The sequence below is a fragment of the Rhinopithecus roxellana genome, chromosome 4 (assembly GCF_007565055.1).
Source record: "Rhinopithecus roxellana isolate Shanxi Qingling chromosome 4, ASM756505v1, whole genome shotgun sequence".
Classification (NCBI taxonomy): domain Eukaryota; kingdom Metazoa; phylum Chordata; class Mammalia; order Primates; family Cercopithecidae; genus Rhinopithecus; species Rhinopithecus roxellana.
Window position 1 is genome coordinate 93,954,387 of NC_044552.1, and position 19,278 is coordinate 93,973,664.

Consider the following 19,278-nt stretch of genomic DNA (forward strand, 5'->3'; position numbering starts at 1 on the left):
GGGAAGGGGAACATCACACACTGGGGCCTATTGTGGGGGGGAGGGGGGAGGGATTGCACTGGGAGTTATACCTGATGTAAATGACGAGTTGATGGGTGCTGATGAGTTGATGGGTGCTGCACACCAACATGGCACTTGTGTACATATGTAACAAACCTGCACATTGTACACATGTACCCTAGAACTTAAAGCATAATAATAATAAAAAAGAAATATTTATGGCCATGTCAAGTGACTCACACCTGTAATCCCAGCACTTTGGGAGACCAAGGTAGGAAGACTGCTTGAACCCAGAAGTTTGAGATCAGCCTGGGCAGTATAATGAGATCTTATCTGAAATAAAAAAAAAATCAAAAATTTAGCTGGCCATTGTGGCACATGCCCATGGTCCTAGCTACTCAGGAGACAGAGGGAGACCTTGTCTTAAAAAAACAAAAAAAAAAAAGAAAGAAAACAAAACAATAGAAATGTTTATGTAATGAGTACCACAAAATTTTACTAAGGAAGGACAAATATTTTAACAGTTAAGTAAAAGGAGAGGGACATGCCAGATTTCTGGATTAAAAGAAGGGATGGTATAAATGTGTAAATTTTCCTAAAATTATCTGTAAATATCCTGAAATGTTCATCAATACATCAAAGTAATATATTTCAACCATGACAAAAATAATTCTAAGCTATGGGAAAAATAAATTGTATTAATTGTATTATCTTTGTGCCTTCTCTCCTAAAGAATGCCATGTTTGAGGGAAGCATTTGGACCATGTTACACACCCCACTGAAGAAGATATCACATATATAAATGAACAGAAAACTAGTATGTGACTGTTGTTAATGAGCTGCATATCTTGATAGGCAACATATTCCATACCATATTTTTGCAGTTCTACTAATTAGGTAATCAATGTTTCAAAATGTAATGTGCATAAATATATCTTGGTACTTAGAATAACAAATAAAAAAGAAGAGAATATCTCTTGACCAAATTTCAATTTCTAAGTTCATCTTTTATAAATGGAAAGTAGGACAAACACTAATCTATACTGAGGACTTCTAATTTTCTAGGTACTTTACATACATTTTGTCATTTAATCTTAACACCATCACCATGAGATAGATAAACCAACAGTTCCATGAGAAAACTGAAACTCAGAGAAACGAAACACCAGTTATTCAACTACTTATTGGTAAATTCAGTCAATCCCAAGACTTTCTGGCTCTAAATTCAGACCCCTTCAATTTGCCATTTTTTAGTGGTTTAATTGCTTTTATCTCTTACATCATTTTTTAATATTCTTATTTCAAATAGTATTATTCCTACTTTGGTCATTCTCTTTATCATGTCTGTCAATTCTCATGTTGGTTTACTTTCCATGCATTAGCAATTTTTGATTAGTTGAAATTCTGTTTATCTACAACATATCCACCTACTATCTATCTATATTTATTTATTATTTAGAAGCCCCTAGATTTGTGGAAATGCCACTTCAGACATGTCTTTGGTTGTTTTGTTTGTTTTGTTTAGTTTTCAGGGAAATTTTAAGAAGTTTAATAATCCCGGCACAATTTTTATGTTGAATTTTTGGCATGTTGTTCTAAAATCATGCAGTGTATGTACTTCATCATCTTTTACTCACATTTAAGATAAACTTGGGATTTCGATTTCTCTTCAGTGACATTTCCTCTTCTAATATAGAGACCCAAGAAATATCCTTACGGCTTTTCAGAAGAAAGGGCGCAGTGAGGAGTGCTGAATTTTATTCAGGCTCTTGCCTCCTAAAGCCCTGAGGCTATGCCATCCAACCTTGTGTGTCTTTACAAGCTTCAGAACCCACTTCTCCAGCTGGGGAATGACACCCCCAGAATTCTATTTCCTGAGCCACCTTGGCGTCAGCCTCGATCTACTACTTTTGGACTGGTTTTGTGCTTTATTCCAAGTAAATGTGGATTAATTTTTTGTTGTTTTTAGTTCATATATCCAACTTTTTAAATGCAGCATTTCCAAATGTGTATAAAGGGGCATTTCCTCTTATCTCCCCCTCCATATGAGCTGACACTTGACAGCCCACGCTCCTCTCATTGTTTTTACCTCCATGATCTAAGAATTGTTCCTCTCTACTCTCATCTAATTTTCTTAAAATTCGCAAACAAATAGGCCCGACGCGGTGGCTCAAGCCTGTAATCCCAGCACTTTGGGAGGCCGAGGCGGGTGGATCACGAGGTCAGGAGATCGAGACCCTCCTGGCTAACACGGTGAAACCCCGTCTCTACTAAAAATACAAAAAACTAGCGGGCGGGCGCCTGTAGTCCCAGCTACTCGGAGGCTGAGCCGGGAGAATGGCGGGAACCCGGGAGGCGGAGCTTGCAGTGAGCCGAGATCGCGCCACTGCACTCCAGCCTGGGAGACACAGCGAAACTCTGTCTCAAAAAAAAAAAAAAAATTCGCAAACAAATATTTTCTAATCCTTTCCTTTTTTTCTTATTTTTTAATTTATTTTATCTTTTCCCCCTTTCCTAGGTGCCTTCTCTTTTTTACTTATCTCCAACATCAGCCAGTCCACTCCTCCCCACTTTTCTTTCACTTTTTATGTAACTTATTATCCATTAGTGGTAAATTTTGTTTGGTTTTCCCTTGTTATACAAGGACATAAGTCACAACTGAAATATTTTTTGTGTGTGCTTCATTGGTTAGCTCGGAACACTACAAAAAATGTAACCAAAATGGGGTCTAAGGGATCATATTATTATGAACAATTAATTAAGTTAATTAACTGTAACTTGGAGTTTGAATGCACAGAACTCTTTCAGGTAATTATCACTCCTATAGGCTAGGGATTGTATTTTTAGGGGTGGAACAAAGTGTGAAGATTAAACTGAAATCAGGTAATTTATGAAAAAATCTATTTCCCCATGGTAAGATCTAAATAAATATAAGCCATTTCAGCTTTAAATGTAAGATCTGTTAAACTATGCCAAGGTAGCTTTTCGAGGAAAGATATTCTGTTAAAGTTAATTCTCATTCTACTTTAGAAAACTAGTTAAAACTTTCAGAAAAAAAAAATCTTATTAATGTAGGGATCAATTCATCATTTGGAGATCACCTTGGATCAAAAACTCAGTTTGTACAACAGAACAAAAATTTAGCTCACAATTATTCTGTAGTATGTGCCAGGGACTATTCAAAGTGACTTATCTCCAATCATTTATTATTTTCTAAAAGTACTCTAAGTAATAGATTATGCTATCATTTCATTTTACATGTGAGGAAACTGAGGCACAGTCAGGTTAGGTAAGTTGTTCCAGGTCACATAGGTATTGGATTTTTGAGATAATATTTTAAATTAAGTAAATTCACTCCAGGTATGCGGCTTTTTCAGAAAAAAAAAAAAAAAAAAAAAAAAACACTTTTTAAAATAGTTCTTTTCTTCCTTTTTTTTTTTCTTAGAGCTAAAAACTTTTCAATAGCTAAAATTAGGCTTTCTTAATCCTAAGTGGTAATTGGGTGAGTTTTCCTGGGGAAAAACAATTCTGAAATCCACAGTGTTTAGGAAATAATGCGATCTGAAACTGAGAGAATAATTTAAAGCTAACGCTATGTGACATATTTCAAAAAATATGAGAAAAACGACACTTTAAGAACTGTAAGTCTAATAATGCAACTGCGTTAGAAGAACCATGAAATCCATGGATAATTAATATTAATCCAAGATAGAAAATAAGATTTGTCCTCATCCTATCTATAGAAATAAATGTAGATGTTAGTATACTAGTGTAAATATGTACGTGTATTTCTTAGCTCTGTTTACTGAAAAGGCCTGGAGGTAATGAGACCCAAGTAGCAATGAGCATACTCAGTGCCTCAATCTTCATTTATTAATGCTACAGTCCAACAAATAAAATGGATGCTTCTGGAGAAATGGCTAATTCCAGGGTGTTTATGTTATTCATTTGCAACACTGTTAAGCTCATTTATATTCTTTGTATTATATTTTAGGCTCTCCCACTCAAATCCTGGTTTCTTTTAATTTTTTAATTATTTCTTTAAAATAAATCATTTGGAAGGATGTTAACATTGAGAGGAGATGTTAAACAGCAACATGGTTCTACAAGCAAAAATGATACAAATAGTTATAATCATAGAACTAATACTCCTACTCATGCCGTCTACCATCACCCCCATTCTTTTCATCTCATTCCTACCCTCTTAAGTAACCAATCTCATTAGTCTCTGCTTTATCCTTCCTTAACTTCTGTTTACAAAAATGAGAAGATACATGTATATTTCCATATGCACCTACTTTCTGCAATAAAAGGTAGAAAACTATAGATATTATTTTAGACTTTGTTTCTTTTACATAACAATATATACTGGAAATCAATCTATGTCAGTGCAAAGAGACACTTCTTATTTTTTATAGCTGCATAATATTCTATTATGTAAGTGTATCACAGTTTATTCAGTCATCCTTCCACGTATGAGCATTGAGGTTTTTCTGATATTTTGCAATAAACAATGCAGTCATGAACAATATCATCAATGTATATTTTTATATTGTTGGGGTCTATTTTCAAGGTGATTTCATAGTAGTCAAATTGCTCACTGTAATAGGTTGAACGATGGCCTCAAAGAAAATATGTCCATGTATTCATTTCCAGAACCTATGAATGTTACTTTGTTTGAGAAAATAGTTTTTGCAAATATAATTAAATTAAATATCTTGAGATGGAAAAGACTATCACGAATTTTCTAGGTGGTCTCTAAATTCAAAGATAAGAACCCTTATAAGAGAAGGGCAGAGGGAGGCTTCAGATTGATATAAAAGACAGAGAAAAGAAGTCAATGTGATCACAGAGGCAAAGACTGGAGTGATGTGGCCACAAATCACAAACGCCAATAGTCTCTAGAAGCTAGAAGAGACCAAGAACTGATTCTTCCCTAGAACCTGCAGAGGGAGTGTGGTCTTGTTAATACTTTTGATTTTTTGAATTCTGGCCTCTGGAGTTGTGAGGGAATAATTTTTGTTGTTTTTAAGCCAAAAGGGTTGTACCAGATAACGTTCGCACTGGTAAAGAGATTCCCTGTTCCTCAACAGCCTCACCAACATAATATATTGTCATACTTATAAATTGTTGCCAAATTTGATAGGTTCTATTGGTGTTCTTTTAATTTACATTTCTCTATGAGATTAAACACTCTTTCATATGCTTAAATGCCTTTATTCTTTCTTCTTTAAGTATCTTTCATATATTTTTCCAATATTTCTATTATGTTTTGGGCCTTTAATCCTCAGTTTTTTAAAATTTTTATTGTATATTGACAATTTATAGTTGTGTATGTTTATGGGATACAAAGAAGTGCTATAATTTTTTAATACAATGTGGAATGATTAATTTAAATAAATTCTATTAATTGGTTCAAATGTTTAACATTTTTGTGATGAGAACAATAAAATGTTATTCACTTTGCAATATTAAAATGTACAATACTCAATTATTAGCTATATTCAGCATGCTGTGCTATGGATCTCAAAAATAATCAAACTTATTCCACCTATCTAACAGAATTTATATCCTGTGACTATTATCTTCCCATTTCCCCCACCCCCTAGCTTCTGATAAATACCATTCTACTGTTTGCTTTTATGGGTTCGACTGTTTTAGATTCCACATACAAATAAAAATACGTGGTATTTGTTTTTCCATGGTTTATTTTACTTAGTATGTTTTCCAATTTTACCCGTATTGTCACAAATGATGAAATTTCTTCCTTTTATAAATCTGAGTCGTACTTCACTGTGTATATGTACCACATTTTCTTTATTCATTTGTCCCTAGACAGACACGGGTTGATCTCATAATCTGGCTATTGTGAATAGTGCTGCAATGAACACCAGAGTGCAGGAATCTCTCTGACATACTGACTCCAAAGCTTTTGGGTAAATGCACAGAACTATGACTCTAATTTTTAAGCGTTCTTTATAGATTAGGACGATTTTTCTGTTGTCTATGATATATTCTGCAAATGTTGTCTTACAGTTTGTCAATTGTCTTTTGATTTTGTTTATAGTGTTTTCACCATACTTTTTTCTTTCCTCATTTTTCTGTAGTTAAATGTATCAACCTTTTAAAAAATCACCTCTGGATTTTGTTTCATGATTAGAAAGACTTTCCCTTCATCAAGTTAAAGAGAAACTCACCCAATGAATTCTAATTTTCTTCTAGTAATTATTTATTTCTACTACTTGTATGGTTTGATTTTTATACTTTTGTATCTTCTGTCTGGAGTTTTTTCTATAATTTGCACTTGACTGATACCGTTTGGTGCATTCCTATATTTTTATAATTTCTAAATTCCCTGTTTTAGATGTGTCTTTTCTATACATCATATAGCTGAATTATGATTTTGGGATCCAAAATAAAAATATTTTCTTTTAATAGATAAGCCCATTCACATTTATTCATATGACTGAGACAGCTGGTTTCAACTGTATAATATTTAATAATTATGTACATTTTATTTTATTTGCAGTTTTTATTAAAATGTATACTTTTGCTTTTTAAAAACCTTATGTTTGTATGTAAGAAGATCTGTATTTTTATTCTAGTGATAATAATTTTTAGTTAGACCTTTATAAATGCACTTTCCTTAACCTCTTAATTTACTCTAATCTTTCTTCTTTCCTTATTTTTCCTTTTTAAGAACATTAAATTTTGAGTTTTCCACAACATCCATCAATGTGCATTAGTAGTCCACTCATTCTACTTTTGTTTTAGATCTAGAATTGCAGATATTAAAATATTTACCGTCAGTCTTTCTGCTAAAGCATTGCCAGTGATACATCAGCTGAGTGAAGATTATCCTGCAGTAGATTCTTCAAAAAAAGATTATGGGTACAAAATCCCTAAATCATTGTACGTTCACAACTGTTTTTATATAGCCTTGATATTTGAAGGACACTTTGGCTAGATATAATCTTTAATTAACTTTTTTTTTTCAGTGAGTTGTTTGAAAATCTGCTCAATTTTTGTCTTGCTTTTTATGTTGTTTTTAAAAAGTCTGACGCTTGTCAAATTCTACTGACTTATAATTTATATGATCTTTTTACCTGGAAATCTTGAAGATATTTTCTTCATCTTTGAAGTGTAATATTTTACTATTATATTTCTTAAAGTTGACCATTCTGTATTAATTTTTTCAGGCACCTAACGGGCCCCTTTAATATATATATTCAACTCTTATTTTATCTGGAAACGTTTTGTCTTATAGTTTTAATATTAGTTATATTTCATTGTTAACCCTTTCAGGGACATCAATTACATAAATGTCATTGTTCTTACTCTTTTTACTTCTGTTCTTATCCCATTTTTTATTTTCTTAGTTGTTATCCCTTTCTTCAGTTCCTCTATTAAATTTTCATTTTATTTTGCATTTCATCTTTTATTATTTATCTTTAAGATAATTTTGTCTCTTGGGAGGCTGAGACGGGTGGATCACGAGGTCAGGAGATCGAGATCATCCTGGCTAACATGGTGAAACCCCGTCTCTATTAAAAAATACAAAAAACTAGCCGGGCGGGGTGGCGGGCGCCTGTAGTCCCAGCTACTTGAGAGGCTGAGGCAGGAGAATGGCATAAACCCGGGAGGCAGAGCTTGCAGTGAGCTGAGATCAGGCCACAGCACTCCAGTCCAGCCCGGGCAACAGAGCGAGACTCTGTCTCAAAAAAAAAAAAAAAAAAAAAAAAAAAAAAAAAAAAATAGATAATTTTGTCTCCTTTCTTCTATTTCTTTCCTGAGTACAACAAATTCTATTTTTATTTCATCCTATTATTTGTCCATTTCTGGTCTTAGTTTTTAAACTTCTGATTCAAACTGATTCTCGATAACTCTAATGCTTGTTTGATTATATTTTACTTTCAAATGTTGTCTCCTTCTATGTCTATTTTTTTTACAAAGAGTGAGAATGTAAAGGGGTGACTTCCAGTGTTTTAAATCTGTTATTCTTTACAATATCTCTGTATATATTTATCGCAATTTCAAGTTTTTATTTCTGTGATTTGAAATGAATAATATAATTTTGAATTCAGTGGAAGCTTCTCTCAATGTTTCAAAGTCTAGATTCTATGTTAGGACAAGAGGTTGAGTAGTGTGCCTCTGGTATTTTTTTCTAACACCTTGTATGGCCTTGAATTTTCTCTTTTGTGTATTTTCCTTCTTCAGCACAGAATTTCCAAAGTTTTCCTCTTCCTTCCCTTTTACCTTTTTCTGACCCAGAAGCTAAGCCTTTCAAAATCTGCCACTTCAAATTATGCACAATTTTAAGTTATATCCTTGTAGTCCACACTCTCATCGTTCAAAAGTTTCTTTTATAATAATTTCACTGTAAGAGTGAAATTACACATTCTGATAATGGTTTTATCTCAACCTCAGGTTATTTCTATTTCTCTCTTCTCTCTTCCTCACAGTTTTTCTCCACCTACCCTTACTCACACAAAGATGTGCATCAGGGCAACTACTGCAGTAATCAATTGCTGGGATTAGATGGTTTGTCTTTTTGTTTTCTTACATTTACTTTAACATTTAGCAACCTCTGTCTTTAAGTGATACTAAGGGCAATGGTGTGTATGTGTGTGTGTGTGTTTATTAAACTTTTAAGTTCTGTGGTACATGGGCAGAATGTGCATGTTTGTTACATAGGTATACATGCGCCATGGTGGTTTGCTGCACCCATCAACCTGTCATCTACAATAGGTATTTCTCCTAATGTTATCCCTCTCCTAACCCCCCAACCCCTGACAGGCCTCCCTGTGTCCATGTGTTCTCATTGTTCAACTCCCACTTATGAGTGAGAACACATGGTGTTTGGTTTTCTGTTCTTGCATTAGTTTGCTGAGAATGATGGTTTCCAGTCTCATCCATGTCCCTGCAAATGAGACAAACTCATCCTTTTTTAGGGCTGCATAGTATTCCATGGTATATTATGTGCCACATTTTCTTTATCCAGCCTATCACTGATGGGCATTTGGGTTGGTTCCAAGTCTTTGCTATTGTGAACAATGCTGCAACAAGCATGCATGTGCATGTGTCTTTATAGTAGAATTATTCATAATATTTTGGGTATATACCCAGTAACAGGATTGCTGGGTCAAATGGTATTTCTAGTTCTAGATCCTTGAGGAATTGCCACATTGTCTTCCACAATGGTTAAACTAATTTACACTCTCACCACCAGTGTAAAAGCATTCCCATTTCTCCACATCCTCTCCAGCATCTGTTGTTTCCTAACTTTTTAATGACAACCATTCTAACTGGCATGAGATGGTATATCATTGTGGTTTTGATTTGCATTCCTCTAATGACCAGTCATGATGAGCTTTTTATCATATGTTTATTGGCTGCATAAAAGTCATCTTTTGAGAAGTGTATGTTCATGTCCTTTGCCCACTTTTTGATGGGGTTGTTTGTTTCTTTCTTGTAAATCTATTTAAGTTCTTTGTAGATTCTGGATATTAGCCCTTTGTCAGACGGACAGATTGCAAAAATTTTCTCCCATTCTTTAGGTTTCCTGTTCACTCTAACAACAGTTTCTTTTGCTGTGCAGAAGCTCTTTAATCAGATCCCATTTGTCGATTTTGGCTTTTGTTGCCATTGCTTTTGGTGTTTTAGTCATGAAGTCTTTGCCCATGCCAATGTCCTGAATGGTATTGTCTAGGTTTTCTTTTAGGGTTTTTATGTTTTTTACATCTCATATTTAAGTTTTTAATCCATTTTTAGTTAATTTTTGTACAAGGTGTAAGGAAAGGATCCAGTTTCATCTTTCTGTATATAGCTAGCCAGTTTTCCCAGCACGATTATTAAATAGGGAATCCTTTCCCTATTGCTTGTTTTTGTCAGGTTTGTCAAAGATCAGATGGTTGTAGATGTTTGGCATTATTTCTGAGGCCTCTGTTCTGTTCCATTGGTCTATATATCTGTTTTGGTACCCGTACCATGCTGTTTTGGTTATTGTAGCCTTGTAGTATAGTTTGAAGTCACATAGTGTGATGCCTCCAACTTTGTTTTTTCTGCTTAGGATTGTCTTGACTATACAGGCTCTTTCTTGGCTCCATATGAAATTTAAAGTGTTTTTTTTTTTTCTTTTTCCAATTCTGTGAAGAAAGTCAGTGGTAGCTTGATCGGGATAGCATTAAATCTATAAATTATTTTGGGCAGTATGGACATTTTGACAACACTGATTCTTCCTAACCATGAGCATGAAATGATTTTCCATTTGTTTATGTCCTCTCTGATTTCCTTGAGCAGTGGTTTGTAGTTTTCCTTGAAGAAGTCCTTCCGATCCCTTGTAAGTTGTATTCCTAGGTATTTTTTTTTTCTCTTAGTAGCAATTGTGAATGGAATTTCACTCATGATTTGACTCTCTGTCTGTTATTGGTGTATACAAATGCTTGTGACTTTTGCACATTGATTTTGTATCCTGAGACTTTACTCAAGTCACTTATCAGGTTAAAGAGATTTTCAGCTAAGACAATGGGGTTTTCTAAATATACAATCAACTCATCTGCAAACAGAGACAATTTGACTTCCTATTTTCCTACTTGAATACCTTTATTTCTTTCTCTTGTCTGATTGCCCTGGCCAGAATTTGCAATACTATGTTGAATAGGAGTGGTGAGAGAGAGCATCCTTGTCTTGTGCCAGTTTTCAAAGGGAATGCTTCCAGTTTTTGCTTATTCAGTATGATATTGCTGTGGGTTTGTTATAAATAGCTCTTATTATTTTGAGATACTTTCCATCAATGCCTACTTTTTTGGGAGTTTTTGGCATGAAGGGCTGTTGAATTTTGTTGAAGGCCTTTTCTGCATCTATTGAGATAATCACGTGGTTTTTGTCACTGGTTCTGTTTATGTGATGGATTACATTTATTGATTTGCGTATGTTGAACCAGCCTTGCATCCCAAGAATGAAGCTAACTTGATTGTGGTGGATAAGCTTTTTGATGTGCTGCTGAATTTGGTTTGCCAGTATTTTATTGAGAATTTTCACACTGATGTTCATCAGGGATGTTGTCCTGAAATTTTTTTGTTGTTGTTGTGTCTCTACCAGGTTTTGGTATCAGGATGATGTTGGTCTCATAAAATGAGTTTGGGAGAACTCCCTCATTTTCTATTGTTTGGAATAGTTTCAGAAGGAATGGTACCAGCTCCTCTTTGTACCTCTGGCAGAATTCATCTGTGAATCTGTCTGGTCCTGGTCCTGGACTTTTTCTAGTTATTTGGCTATTAACTGCTGCCTCAATTTTGGAATTTGTTAGTGGTTTATTCAGGGATTCGACTTCTTCCTGGTTTAGTCTTGGGAGGATGTATGTGTTCAGCAATTTATCCATTTCTTCTAGATTTTCCAGGTTATTTTGTAGAGGTGTTTATAGTATTCGATGATGGTTGTTTGTATTCCTGTGGGATCGGTGGTGATATCCCCTTTATCATTTTTCATTGCATCTATTTGATTCTTCTCTCTTTTCTTTTTTATTACTCTGGTTAATAGTATATCTATTTTCTTGAGCTTTTCAAAAAACCAGCTCCTGGATTTTTTGATTTTTTGAAGGGTTTCTTGTGTCTCTCTCTCTCTCTTTCTATCCTTCAGTTCTGTTCTGTTAAGTTATTTCTTGTCTTCTGCTAGCTTTTGAATTTGTTTGCTCTTGCTTCTCTAGTTCTTTTAATTTTGATGTTAGGATGTTGATTTTAGATCTTTCCTGCTTTTTCTCGTGGGCATTTAGGGCTATAAATTTCCCTCTACATACTGCTTTAAATGTGTCTCAAAGATTCCGGTACATTGTGTCTTTGTTCTCATTGGTTTCAAAGAACATTTTATTTCTGCCTTCATTTAGATATTTACCCAGTAGTCCCAGGAGCAGGTTGTTCAGTTTCCACGTAGTTGTGCGGTTTTGAGTGAGTTTCTTAATCCTGAGTTCTAATTTGATAGCACTGAGGTCTGAGAGACTGTTTGTTAGGATTTCCGTTCTACTGCATTTGCTGAGGAGTGTTTTACTTTCAATTATGTGGTCAATTTTAGAATCAGTGCAATGTGGTGCTGAGAAAAATGTATATTCTGTCGATTTGGGGTGGAGAGTTCTGTAGATGTCTATTAGGTCCGCTTGGTTCACAGCTGAGTTCAAGTCCTGGATATCCTTGTTAATTTTCTGTCTCGTTTATCTGTTTAATATTGACAGCGGGGTGTTAAAGTCTCCCACTATTATTGTGTGGGAGTCTAAATCTCTTTCTCCAAGAACTTGCTTTATGAATCTTGGTGTTTTTGTATTGGTTGCATATATATTTAGGATAGTCAGCTCTTCTTGTTACACTGATCCCTTTACCATTATGTAGTGCCCTTCTTTGTCTGTTTTGATCTTTGTTTGTTTAAAGTCTGTTTTATTAGAGACTAGGATTGCAACCTCTGCTTTTGTTTTCCATTTTCTTGGTAAATATTCCTCCATCCCTTTATTTTGAGTCTATGTGTGTCTTCGCACACGAGATACAGAACACTGGTGGGTCTTGACCCATTATCCAATTTTGCCCATATGTGTTTTTTGTTTTTATTCTATTGCTCCATTTTGGTTTTTGATAAAATGTTGGGAGATGTAAGCCTAGGCAACTGCCATTGTCTTGAACTGCACAGATTTGCAAATAAAAATATTAAAGCATGATATGTTACCTGAAATATATATTATGATGAAAAGACTATTAAGATAAAGTCATTATCATAAATATATATTATCACAAAAAGGGTATTAAGATGAAACGATTATCACAAACATACAAACAAAACATAAATTTGTGAATATAAGGTGTTTAATCATTGTTCAGCTTTTAGCCTTATGTTGTAAATAATGTTTACTTGAACATGATATATTTATAACTGTCTTAATTTTGGACCTTGGGCTGCCCATTTTTCATTTTACACTTGACCACCCAAATTATGCAGCAAGATCTGAGTTCTAATGAAGGTACTAACAGACTCATGGTAGTAGCTTCCACGTCTATCTTCTTCATCAACTCAAAATAACTGATAAGCTCCATCATCCCTTACTTCTTATTCACTTATTCTTTTCCAGCAAAAGTTTATTGTTGAGTTATGAATTCCATGATCTGTGAGCTATTAAAGTCTTTATTTATTTAATATCTCATTATATTTTTCCTCTTCAATTTTCTTAAGCCTGGCCATTTATCTGCAACTTAGTGAGTAGAAAAGCTATACCTTGACTTGTTAACACATTGAACTAAAATGGTATTTATTTTACCTCAGACATCTTAAATGTTTTTATTTCCTCTGTATTCAATTCACTCTTTAAATTATTACAATATACCTTTTGTTCCTTGAACCTTCATTTTCACAGTTCAACAATGATCTAATTGCCAAACTCAGCACACCTTCCTGGGTTTGTCACATTCTCCTTGACAATATCTCCATTGTTGACCATTTCTTTTCTTATTTATTTATTATTATACTTTAAGTTCTAGGGTACATGTGCATAACGTGAAGGTTTGTTACATATGTATACTTGTGCCATGTTGGTGTGTTGCACCCATCAACTCGTCAGCACCCATCAATTCATCATTTATATTATCATGTATAACTCCCAATGCAATCCCTCCCCCCTCCCCCCTCCCCATGATAGGCCTCAGTGTGTGATGTTCCCCTTCCCGAGTCCAAGTGATCTCATTGTTCAGTTCCCACCTATGAGTGAGAACATGCAGTGTTTGGTTTTCTGTTCTTGTGATAGTTTGCTAAGAATGATGGTTTCCAGCTGCATCCATGTCCCTACAAAGGACACAAACTCATCCTTTTTTATGGCTGCGTAGTATTCCATGATGTATATGTGCCACATTTTCTTAATCCAGTCTGTCACAGATGGACATTTGGGTTGATTCCAAGTCTTTGCTATTGTGAATAGTGCCACAATAATCATACGTATACATGTGTCTTTATAGCTGCATGATTTATAATCTTTTGGGTATATACCCAGTAGTGGGAGGGCTGGGTCATATGGTACATCTAGTTCTAGATCCTTGAGGAATCGCCATACTGTTTTCCATAATGGTTGAACTAGTTTACAATCCCACCAACAGTGTAAAAGTGTTCCTATTTCTCCACATCCTCTCCAGCACCTGTTGTTTCCTGACTTTTTAATGATCGCCATTCTAACTGGTGTGAGATGGTATCTCATTGTGGTTTTGATTTGCATTTCTCTGATGGCGAGTGATGATGAGCATTTTTTCATGTGTCTGTTGGCTGTATGAATGTCTTCTTTTGAGAAATGTCTGTTCATATCCTTTGCCCACTTTTTGATGGGGTTGTTTTTTTCTTGTAAATTTGTTTGAGTTCTTTGTAGATTCTGGATATTAGCCCTTTGTCAGATGAGCAGATTGCAAAAATTCTCTCCCATTCTGTAGGTTGCTTGTTCACTCTGATGGTAGTTTCTTTTGCTGTGCAGAAGCTCTTTAGTTTCATTAGATCCCATTTGTCAATTTTGGCTTTTGCTGCCATTGCTTTTGGTGTCTTAGACATGAAGTCCTTGCCCATGCCTATGTCCTGAATGGTACTACCTAGGTTTTCTTCTAGGGTTTTTATAGTATTAGGTCTAACATTTAAGTCTCTAATCCATCTTGAATTAATCTTCGTATAAGGAGTAAGGAAAAGATCCAGTTTCAGCTTCCTACTGATGGCTAACCAAATTTCCCAGCACCATTTATTAAATAGGGAATCCTTTCCCCATTTCTTGTTTCTCTCAGGTTTGTCAAAGATCAGATGGCTGTAGATGTGTGGTATTATTTCTGAGGACTCTGTTCTGTTCCATTGGTCTATATCTCTGTTTTGGTACCAGTACCATGCTGTTTTGGTTACTGTAGCCTTGTAGTATAGTTTGAAGTCAGGTAGCGTGACACCTCCAGCTTTGTCCTTTTGACTTAGGATTGTCTTGGCAATGCGGGCTCTTTTTTGGTTCCATATGAACTTTAAAGCAGTTTTTTTCCAATTCTGTGAAGAAACTCATTGGTAGCTTGATGGAGATGGCATTGAATCTATAAATAACCTTGGGCAGTATGGTCATTTTCACGATATTGATTCTTCCTATCCATGAGCATGGTATGTTCTTCCATTTGTTTGTGTCCTCTTTTATTTCACTGAGCAGTGGTTTGTAGTTCTCCTTAAAGTGGTCCTTCACATCCCTTGTAAGTTGGATTCCTAGGTATTTTATTCTCTTTGAAGCAATTGTGAATGGAAGTTCATTCATGATTTGGCTCTCTGTTTGTCTGTTACTGGTGTATAAGAATGCTTGTGATTTTTGCACATTAATTTTGTATCCTGAGACATTGCCGAAGTTGCTTATCAGCTTAAGGGGATTTTCGGCTGAGACAATGGAGTTTTCTAAATATACAATCATGTCATCTGCAAACAGGGACAATTTGACTTCTTCTTTTCCTAACTGAATACCCTTTATTTCTTTCTCTTGTCTGATTGCCCTAGCCAGAACTTCCAACACTATGTTGAATAGGAGTGGTGAGAGAGGGCATCGCTGTCTTGTGCCAGTTTTTAAAGGGAATTTTTCCAGTTTTTGCCCATTCAGTATGATATTAGCCATGGGTTTGTCATAAATAGCTCTTATTATTTTGAGGTACGTTCCATCAATACCGAATTTATTGAGCGTTCTTAGCATGAAGGGCTGTTGAATTTTGTCAAAAGCCTTTTCTGCATCTATTGAGATAATCATGTGGTTCTTGTCTTTGTTTCTGTTTATATGCTGGATTATGTTTATTGATTTGCGAATGTTGAACCAGCCTTGCATCCCAGGGATGAAGCCCACTTGATCATGGTGGATAACCTTTTTGATGTGCTGCTGAATCCGGTTTGCCAGTATTTTATTGAGGATTTTTGCATCGATGTTCATCAGGGATATTGGTCTAAAATTCTCTTTTTTTGTTATGTCTCTGCCAGGCTTTGGTATCAAGATGATGTTAGTCTCATAAAATGAGTTAGGGAGGATTCCCTCTTTTTCTATTGATTGGAATAGTTTCAGAAGGAATGGTACCAACTCCTCCTTGTACCTCTGGTAGATTTCAGCTGTGAATCCATTTGGTCCTGGACTTTTTTTGGTGGGTAGGCTATTAATTATTGCCTCAATTTCAGAGCCTGCTATTGGTCTATTCAGGGATTCAACTTTTTCCTGGTTTAGTCTTGGAAGAGTGTAAGTGTCCAGGAAATTATCCATTTCTTCTAGGTTTTCTAGTTGATTTCATAGAGGTGTTTAAAGTATTCTCTGATGGTAGTTTGTATTTCTGTGGGGTCGGTGGTGATATCCCCTTTATCATTTTTTATTGCGTCTATTTGATTCCTCTCTCTTTCCTTCTTTATTAGTCTTGCTAGCAGTCTGTCAATTTTGTTGATCTTTTCAAAAAACCAACTCCTGGATTCATTGATTTTTTGGAGGGTTTTTTGTGCCTCTATCTCCTTCAGTTCTGCTCTGATCTTAGTTATTTCTTGCCTTCTGCTAGCTTTTGATTGTGTTTGCTCTTGCCACTCTAGTAATTTTAATTGTGATGTTAGAGTGTCCATTTTAGATCTTTCCAGCTTTCTCTTGTGGGCATTTAGTGCTATAAATTTCCCTCTACACACTGCTTTAAATGTGTCCCAGAGATTCTGGTATGTTGTATCTTTGTTCTCATTGGTTACAAAGAACATCTTTATTTCAGCCTTCATTTCGTTATGTACCCAGTAGTCATTCAGGAGCAGGTTGTTCAGTTTCCATGTAGTTGAGCGGTTTTGAGTTTCTTAGTCCTGAGTTCTAGTTTGATTGCACTGTGGTCTGAGAGACAGTTTGTTATCATTTCTGTTCTTTTACATTTGCTGAGGAGTGCTTTACTTCCAATTATGTGGTCAATTTTGGAATAAGTGTGATGTGGTGCTGAGAAGAATGTATATTCTGTTGATTTGGGGTGGAGAGTTCTATAGATGTCTATTAGGTCCCCTTGGTGCAGAGATGAGTTCAATTCCTGGATATCCTTGTTAACTTTCTGTCTCGTTGATCTGTCTAATGTTGACAGTGGAGTGTTGAAATCTCCCATTATTAATGTATGGGAATCTAAGTCTCTTTGTAAGTCTCTAAGGACTTGCTTTATGAATCTGGGTTTTCCTGTATTGGGTGCATATATATTTAGGATAGTTAGCTCTTCCTGTTGAATTGATCCCTTTACCATTATGTAATGGCCTTCTTTGTCTCTTTTGATCTTTGATGGTTTAAAGTCTGTTTTATCAGAGACTAGGATTGCAACCCCTGCTTTTTTTTGTTCTCCATTTGCTTGGTAGATCTTCCTCCATCCCTTTATTTTGAGCATATGTATGTCTCTGCATGTGAGATGGGTCACCAGAATACACCAGACTGATGGGTCTTGATTCTTTATCCAGTTCACCAGTCTGTGTCTTTTAATTGCAGCATTTAGTCCATTGACATTTAAGGTTAATACTGTTATGTGTGAACTTGATCCTGCCATTATGATATTAACTGGTTATTTTGCTCGTTAGTTGATGCAGTTTCTTCCTAGCCTCGATGGTCTTTACATTTTGGCATGTTTTTGCAATGGCTGGTACCCGTTGTTCCTTTCCATGTTTAGGGCTTCCTTCAGGGTCTCTTGTAAGGCAGGCCTGGTGGTGACAAAATCTCTAAGCATTTGCTTATCTGTAAATGATTTTATTTCTCCTTCACTTGTAAAACTTAGTTTGGCTGGATATGAAATTCTGCGTTTAAAATTCTTTTCTTTAAGAACGTTGAATATTGGCCCCCACTCTCTTCTGGCTTGTAGAGTTTCTGCCGAGAGATCTGCTGTTAGTCTGATGGGCTTCCCTTTGTGGATAACCCGACCTTTCTCTCTGTCTGCCCTTAAGATTTTTTCCTTCATTTCAACTTTGGTGAATCTGGCAATTACGTGTCTTGGAGTTGATCCTCTGGAGGAGTATCTTTGTGGTGTTCTCTGTATTTCCTGAATTTGAATGTTGGCCTGTCCTACTAGGTTGGGGAAGTTCTCCTGGATGATATCCTGAAGAGTGTTTTCCAACTTGGTTCCATTGTCCCCCTCACTTTCAGGCACCCCAATCAGACGTAGATTTGGTCTTTTTACATAATCCCATACTCTTGCAGGCTTTGTTCATTTCTTTTTCTTCTTTTTTCTTTTGGTTTCTCTTCTCGCTTCATTTCATTCATTTGATCCTCAATCGCTGATACTCTTTCTTCCAGTTGATCGAGTCGGTTACTGAAGCTTGTGCATTTGTCACGTATTTCTCGTGTCATGGTTTTCATCTCTGTCATTTCGTTTATGACCTTCTCTGCATTAATTAGTCTAGCTGTCAATTCTTCCACTCTTTTTTCAAGATTTTTAGTTTCTTTGCGCTGGGTATGTAATTCCTTCTTTAGCTCTGAGAAGTTTGATGGACTGAAGCCTTCTTCTCTCATCTCGTCAAAGTCACTCTCTGACCAGCTTTGATCCATTGCTGGCGATGGGCTGCGCTCCTTTGCAGGGGGAGATGTGCTCTTATTTTTTGAGTTTACAGCTTTTCTGCCCTGGTTTTCCCCCATCTTTGTAGTTTTATCTGCCTCTGGTCTTTGATGATGGTGACGTACTGATGGGGTTTTGGTATAGGTGTCCTTCCTGTTTGATAGTTTTCCTTCTGACAGTCAGGACCCTCAGCTGTAGGTCTGCTGGAGATTGCTTGAGGTCCACTCCAGACGCTGTTTGCCTTGGTATCAGCAGCAGAGGTTGCAGAAGATAGAATATTGCTGAACAGCGAGTGTACCTGTCTGATTCTTACTTTGGAAGCTTCCTCTCAGGGGTGTACTCCACCCTGTGAGGTGTGGGGTGTCAGACTGCCCCTAGTGGGGGATGTCTCCCAGTTAGGCTACTCAGGGGTCAGGGACCCACTTGAGCAGGCAGTCTGTCCGTTCTCAGATCTCAACCTCCGTGTTGGGAGATCCACTGCTCTCTTCAAAGCTGTCAGACAGAGTCGTTTGCATCTGCAGAGGTTCTGCTGCTTTTGTTGTTGTTGTTGTTTAGCTGTGCCCTGTCCCCAGAGGTGGAGTCTATAGAGACAGGCAGGTTTCCTTGAGCTCCTGTGAGCTCCACCCAGTTCGAGCTTCCCAGCGGCTTTGTTTACCTACTTAAGCCTCAGCAATGGTGGGCGCCCCTCCCCCAGCCTCACTGCTTCCTTGCGGTTAGATTGCAAACTGCTGTGTTAGCAATG